Source organism: Schistocerca serialis, unplaced genomic scaffold, assembly GCF_023864345.2.
Source record: "Schistocerca serialis cubense isolate TAMUIC-IGC-003099 unplaced genomic scaffold, iqSchSeri2.2 HiC_scaffold_346, whole genome shotgun sequence".
NCBI classification, from domain to species: Eukaryota; Metazoa; Arthropoda; class Insecta; order Orthoptera; family Acrididae; genus Schistocerca; species Schistocerca serialis.
The window spans coordinates 7,501-15,000 of NW_026047918.1; the positions used below are offsets into that span (position 1 = coordinate 7,501).

General features: G+C 52.1%; 3 non-coding genes across 3 annotated transcripts in view; all 3 read right to left on the reverse strand.

The window, feature by feature from the left end:
- The window catches only part of LOC126445615 (large subunit ribosomal RNA), a 4,224-nt gene extending 3,911 nt beyond the window's left edge, over nucleotides 1-313 (reverse strand). The window contains exon 1 of the ribosomal RNA XR_007583026.1: nucleotides 1-313. This exon is cut by the window's left edge and continues 3,911 nt beyond it. This is a non-coding gene — a ribosomal RNA (large subunit ribosomal RNA).
- Nucleotides 314-501: 188 nt separating this feature from the next.
- On the reverse strand, nucleotides 502-656 carry LOC126445612 (5.8S ribosomal RNA). Its single transcript, XR_007583023.1, has one exon. It is a non-coding gene; the product is annotated as a 5.8S ribosomal RNA (ribosomal RNA).
- Nucleotides 657-1,009: 353 nt separating this feature from the next.
- On the reverse strand, nucleotides 1,010-2,895 carry LOC126445613 (small subunit ribosomal RNA). The gene has a single exon (XR_007583024.1). It is a non-coding gene; the product is annotated as a small subunit ribosomal RNA (ribosomal RNA).
- Nucleotides 2,896-7,500: the final 4,605 nt, after the last annotated feature.

Consider the following 7,500-nt stretch of genomic DNA (forward strand, 5'->3'; position numbering starts at 1 on the left):
ACCCACTTGGAGCTGCACTCTCAAGCAACCCGACTCGAAGGAGAGGTCCCGCCGACGCTCGCACCGGCCGCTACGGGCCTGGCACCCTCTACGGGCCGTGGCCTCATTCAAGTTGGACTTGGGCTCGGCGCGAGGCGTCGGGGTAGTGGACCCTCCCAAACACCACATGCCACGACAGGCGGCAGCCTGCGGGGTTCGGTGCTGGACTCTTCCCTGTTCGCTCGCCGCTACTGGGGGAATCCTTGTTAGTTTCTTTTCCTCCGCTTAGTAATATGCTTAAATTCAGCGGGTAGTCTCGCCTGCTCTGAGGTCGTTGTACGAGGTGTCGCACGCCACACCGCCAGCCGGCTGTGCACGCTACCGAGTAAGTACCGGTATGCGAACCGCCAGGCGACGGGCGCGCATCGCACGTTTAAGGAGACGCGGCCGGCCCCACAGGCGGCCACGACACTCCCAGGTCTGCGAAGCGGGGCAAACGCCGCGCGCTTCAGTATACGTAGCCGACCCTCAGCCAGACGTGGCCCGGGAACGGAATCCATGGACCGCAATGTGCGTTCGAAACGTCGATGTTCATGTGTCCTGCAGTTCACATGTCGACGCGCAATTTGCTGCGTTCTTCATCGACCCACGAGCCGAGTGATCCACCGTCCTGGGTGATCTTTTCATAGTTTCCACCATCTCTTTCGAGACAGTTGCATAGGCGGGACTGAGGCGTGTGGCGGCCCTGTTCCAGCGTTCAGTGTCCAACGGCCTCACGGCCGATGGGCGTCGTACGGCTCCACACCGGAGCGGACAGGCAGTCGGGCGAAAGTCATTCAAAACCGGCGCCAGGCGCCAGGTGCCGCAGGCCAGCCGCTCCAGCGCTTCAGCGCTCGTACCACACAACATTGCCGTTAGTTTTGAGACGAACGCGTGGTTCCGCACGCGGCGCACGGCTACTGCGAGCCGTACAGGTAGCTGCGTGTTGCGCGACACGACACGCACATCGAAAGACATGCAGTCTAGTCGGTAATGATCCTTCCGCAGGTTCACCTACGGAAACCTTGTTACGACTTTTACTTCCTCTAAATGATCAAGTTTGGTCATCTTTCCGGTAGCATCGGCAACGACAGAGTCAATGCCGCGTACCAGTCCGAAGACCTCACTAAATCATTCAATCGGTAGTAGCGACGGGCGGTGTGTACAAAGGGCAGGGACGTAATCAACGCGAGCTTATGACTCGCGCTTACTGGGAATTCCTCGTTCATGGGGAACAATTGCAAGCCCCAATCCCTAGCACGAAGGAGGTTCAGCGGGTTACCCCGACCTTTCGGCCTAGGAAGACACGCTGATTCCTTCAGTGTAGCGCGCGTGCGGCCCAGAACATCTAAGGGCATCACAGACCTGTTATTGCTCAATCTCGTGCGGCTAGAAGCCGCCTGTCCCTCTAAGAAGAAAAGTAATCGCTGACAGCACGAAGGATGTCACGCGACTAGTTAGCAGGCTAGAGTCTCGTTCGTTATCGGAATTAACCAGACAAATCGCTCCACCAACTAAGAACGGCCATGCACCACCACCCACCGAATCAAGAAAGAGCTATCAATCTGTCAATCCTTCCGGTGTCCGGGCCTGGTGAGGTTTCCCGTGTTGAGTCAAATTAAGCCGCAGGCTCCACTCCTGGTGGTGCCCTTCCGTCAATTCCTTTAAGTTTCAGCTTTGCAACCATACTTCCCCCGGAACCCAAAAGCTTTGGTTTCCCGGAGGCTGCCCGCCGAGTCATCGGAGGAACTGCGGCGGATCGCTGGCTGGCATCGTTTATGGTTAGAACTAGGGCGGTATCTGATCGCCTTCGAACCTCTAACTTTCGTTCTTGATTAATGAAAACATACTTGGCAAATGCTTTCGCTTCTGTTCGTCTTGCGACGATCCAAGAATTTCACCTCTAACGTCGCAATACGAATGCCCCCGCCTGTCCCTATTAATCATTACCTCGGGTTCCGAAAACCAACAAAATAGAACCGAGGTCCTATTCCATTATTCCATGCACACAGTATTCAGGCGGGCTTGCCTGCTTTAAGCACTCTAATTTGTTCAAAGTAAACGTGCCGGCCCACCGAGACACTCAATAAAGAGCACCCTGGTAGGATTTCAACGGGGTCCGCCTCGGGACGCACGAGCACGCACGAGGCGGTCGCACGCCTTCGGCTCGCCCCACCGCAGGACGTCCCACGATACATGCCAGTTAAACACCGACGGGCGGTGAACCAACAGCGTGGGACACAAATCCAACTACGAGCTTTTTAACCGCAACAACTTTAATATACGCTATTGGAGCTGGAATTACCGCGGCTGCTGGCACCAGACTTGCCCTCCAATAGATACTCGTTAAAGGATTTAAAGTGTACTCATTCCGATTACGGGGCCTCGGATGAGTCCCGTATCGTTATTTTTCGTCACTACCTCCCCGTGCCGGGAGTGGGTAATTTGCGCGCCTGCTGCCTTCCTTGGATGTGGTAGCCGTTCGAACCCTGATTCCCCGTTACCCGTTACAACCATGGTAGGCGCAGAACCTACCATCGACAGTTGATAAGGCAGACATTTGAAAGATGCGTCGCCGGTACGAGGACCGTGCGATCAGCCCAAAGTTATTCAGAGTCACCAAGGCAAACGGACCGGACGAGCCGACCGATTGGTTTTGATCTAATAAAAGCGTCCCTTCCATCTCTGGTCGGGACTCTGTTTGCATGTATTAGCTCTAGAATTACCACAGTTATCCAAGTAACGTGGGTACGATCTAAGGAACCATAACTGATTTAATGAGCCATTCGCGGTTTCACCTTAATGCGGCTTGTACTGAGACATGCATGGCTTAATCTTTGAGACAAGCATATGACTACTGGCAGGATCAACCAGGGAGCTGCGTCAACTAGAGCTGAGCAGCCGGCCGCCCGGGAGTGTGTCCCGGGGGCCCGCGCGAACACGCAAGCGTCCGCTCAATTATTCTGCAAACAGGAGGAGGCTGAGCTCCCCTGCACAACACACCTCGAAACCCTCTCAGGTCCCGGCGGCGCGCAGCGCCGTCCTAAGTACTTGGTCGGGTTCGAGAGAGGCGCAATCGCCCGGAGTTAGGCGAGTAGACGCTTTAGGTGCGACCACCCGTGCTCCCAACTGAGCTTGCCGCTGCCGACAGAGGCCCGGGAGCGTGCTGTCGTGGCATTGCCGGCGGGAGACAACACGCGCCACCTACGGTGACCGGCAGCTCCAACGCCAGCGCCACAGAAGGACAAAAGCCCCACTTGGGTGCCGAAGCGAACTCTCCCAGCACAGCGCACGCGCCAACACGTCCGCACAGCTGCGATACAAACCACCTGCGAGAACCGCTGGGGCGACCGAGCAGCAGACGGCGTCGCGGCGCCGAGCGCCGGGCGGCGGCGCATCCTCAGCGCACACAGTCCTCAATCGGACCAGCACACTGCAGATGGCCACCGCGCTTCGCACCGGGCCCGCGAGGACCTACTTTGGCCGCAAGGCGCCGCGAGCAGGGGGCGCCGGCGCGCAGCTGCGCCGCCTGCCGCGTCCGTCGGCCGGCGCGCCTGCCACTGGCCGCCCCCACCAGCCGGCTGTAGCGCGTGCGCCCACGCACCGCGCTGCCAGCACGCCGGGCGGCCCCCCCTCACCGGCCGGGGACGGTCCCACCCAGCCACCGCCGCGTATCGCCTCACACCCAGATCCCCTTTCGCGTTCGTGGGCATGGTGGGTCCCCTTTCACGTTCGTGGGCATGGTGGGTATCCCTGAAACAACCGGTTAATAGCTCGACCGATCGTCGCCAACACTGATTCACCTCTAGCGAGAACAACCGCACCACAACGGGTTACCTGTTGTTCATTTGCGTAACGTCACCAGCAAACGTAGACGTCCATCGCCATTTGCAACGAGTATTGCATGCCTGTGTCAGGTGTCACAACACACTACGTCTGCCCACATAGACGCAACAACATGTGCACGCCTCGAGAACACGTGGAAGGTAGCCCCCGTACGTATGCGGTGTCCATTGCGCGAACGACTGTCAGCCGGCCTCTGCAGGATGTCGCAGATGTGGAACGCGGTGCAACATGCTATCACGGTGTGTGAGAAGAGACGACTACGTCCGAATACACGCTCCACTACATCAACAGACTGCTCATGCTGATCGCCATCCAGGGCGTCCGTTCCTCCCACACGTCTGAATGGCGTACCACACTGCAATCCAGCTCTTATAGGGAGACGACACGTAGCTGCGTGCACAATATTTGGACTGTATGGTCTGCCGTTGCTAGGCGCAGTCGTCGTACGGTCACACATGTGCCACGATGTATCATTCAGTACATACGGACCAATGTGCAGTACAGTTTGTGGGTTTTGCGTACATCGGCGGACAGGTGACAGGCCGTACCACAACGTAGGCTGAGTACGTCGGCATGCGAAGGGCATTGAACATGCAAACTTCTCAACGACCAGCTTGCGAAGGCAGGGGGGAAGGGGGGGGGGCATGTACGTCCTGCTGCTATCCACATTACAGTGTATAGCAGGAGCATGTGGAAAGTCAGCAACACCTGCAAGGTGTTTAACATGACGCGATACACAGGGGACCGGGCAGTGCGAATAGCGAACTATATTGCGAGGGTTGCGGTTAGGCAACACTACACTAATTTAACGAGTTGCATAACAATTACAGAGCAGGTTCAGCGACAACGTGCGTCAGGTTAAGGCGCAATATAGGTTAGGTTGAGGCACAATATAGGTTAGGTTAAGGCACAACATGGGTTACGTTAAGGCACAAATTGGGTTACGTTAAGGCACAACATGGGTTACGTTAAGGCACAACATGGGTTACGTTAAGGCACAAATTAGGTTACGTTAAGGCACAAATTAGGTTACGTTAAGGCACAAATTAGGTTACGTTAAGGCACAAATTAGGTTACGTTAAGGCACAAATTAGGTTACGTTAAGGCACAAATTAGGTTACGTTAAGGCACAAATTAGGTTACGTTAAGGCACAAATTAGGTTACGTTAAGGCACAAATTAGGTTACGTTAAGGCACAAATTAGGTTACGTTAAGGCACAAATTAGGTTACGTTAAGGCACAAATTAGGTTACGTTAAGGCACAAATTAGGTTACGTTAAGGCACAAATTAGGTTACGTTAAGGCACAAATTAGGTTACGTTAAGGCACAAATTAGGTTACGTTAAGGCACAAATTAGGTTACGTTAAGGCACAAATTAGGTTACGTTAAGGCACAAATTAGGTTACGTTAAGGCACAAATTAGGTTACGTTAAGGCACAAATTAGGTTACGTTAAGGCACAAATTAGGTTACGTTAAGGCACAAATTAGGTTACGTTAAGGTACAATATGGGTTAGGTTAAGGTACAATATGGGTTAGGTTAAGGTACAATATGGGTTAGGTTAAGGTACAATATGGGTTAGGTTAAGGTACAATATGGGTTAGGTTAAGGCACAACGTAGGTTAGGTTAAGGCACAACATAGGTTAGGTTAAGGCACAACATAGGTTAGGTTAAGGCACAACATAGGTTAGGTTAAGGCACAACATAGGTTAGGTTAAGGCACAACATAGGTTAGGTTAAGGCACAACATAGGTTAGGTTAAGGCACAACATAGGTTAGGTTAAGGCACAACATAGGTTAGGTTAAGGCACAACATAGGTTAGGTTAAGGCACAACATAGGTTAGGTTAAGGCACAACGTAGGTTAGGTTAAGGCACAACGTAGGTTAGGTTAAGGCACAACGTAGGTTAGGTTAAGGCACAACGTAGGTTAGGTTAAGGCACAACGTAGGTTAGGTTAAGGCACAACGTAGGTTAGGTTAAGGCACAACGTAGGTTAGGTTAAGGCACAACGTAGGTTAGGTTAAGGCACAACGTAGGTTAGGTTAAGGCACAACGTAGGTTAGGTTAAGGCACAACGTAGGTTAGGTTAAGGCACAACGTAGGTTAGGTTAAGGCACAACGTAGGTTAGGTTAAGGCACAACGTAGGTTAGGTTAAGGCACAACGTAGGTTAGGTTAAGGCACAACGTAGGTTAGGTTAAGGCACAACGTAGGTTAGGTTAAGGCACAACGTAGGTTAGGTTAAGGCACAACGTAGGTTAGGTTAAGGCACAACGTAGGTTAGGTTAAGGCACAACGTAGGTTAGGTTAAGGCACAACGTAGGTTAGGTTAAGGCACAACGTAGGTTAGGTTAAGGCACAACGTAGGTTAGGTTAAGGCACAACGTAGGTTAGGTTAAGGCACAACGTAGGTTAGGTTAAGGCACAACGTAGGTTAGGTTAAGGCACAACGTAGGTTAGGTTAAGGCACAACGTAGGTTAGGTTAAGGCACAACATAGGTTAGGTTAAGGCACAACATAGGTTAGGTTAAGGCACAACATAGGTTAGGTTAAGGCACAACATAGGTTAGGTTAAGGCACAACATAGGTTAGGTTAAGGCACAACATAGGTTAGGTTAAGGCACAACATAGGTTAGGTTAAGGCACAACATAGGTTAGGTTAAGGCACAACATAGGTTAGGTTAAGGCACAACATAGGTTAGGTTAAGGCACAACATAGGTTAGGTTAAGGCACAACATAGGTTAGGTTAAGGCACAACGTAGGTTAGGTTAAGGCACAACGTAGGTTAGGTTAAGGCACAACGTAGGTTAGGTTAAGGCACAACGTAGGTTAGGTTAAGGCACAACGTAGGTTAGGTTAAGGCACAACGTAGGTTAGGTTAAGGTACAACGTAGGTTAGGTTAAGGTACAACGTAGGTTAGGTTAAGGTACAACGTAGGTTAGGTTAAGGTACAACGTAGGTTAGGTTAAGGTACAACGTAGGTTAGGTTAAGGTACAACGTAGGTTAGGTTAAGGTACAACGTAGGTTAGGTTAAGGTACAACGTAGGTTAGGTGAAGGCGCAATGTAGGTTAGGTTAAGGTACGATATACCTTAGGTTAAGGTACAATATCGCTTAGGTTAAGGTACAATATAGCTTAGGTTAAGGTACACGTTGTAGGGAAAGGTGTATTTTGGGGGGGGAGGGGGCGGCAGGTTCGTTGATAGTGATTATCGTAAGTGCATGCCTGCGGGATCATCCGATTTGTCACGTCAGGATGCACTTGTGGCTCATGACAGGCGGCGCTCCGATTCCAAGGTTGTGGCAGATCTGTGTCTTTCATTCCTGCCATTGTTTGTGTACTGTGACAGGAGGCAGTATTGTGATGTTGGGTGCACCCCTGTGTAGGACATGTGTGGGTGTTCGTGGCTTAGCTGAGCAATGGCGGATGTCGGAAGGGTGGGATATTCTGTTTTCTGGGTGGACCTCCCGGTCTGGTTATGATAGTGTGGATTGTGTAATGTGGCGGAGAGGATGCACCGGATGTTCTTCCATGCTGGTGGTTAGATATTGTGTGTGTGCCTGTTAGAGGCAGAGAGTAGTGTGTGATAGTGTCTGGCTGACGTGTGGTTCTCATTGTGTGCAGAGTCTT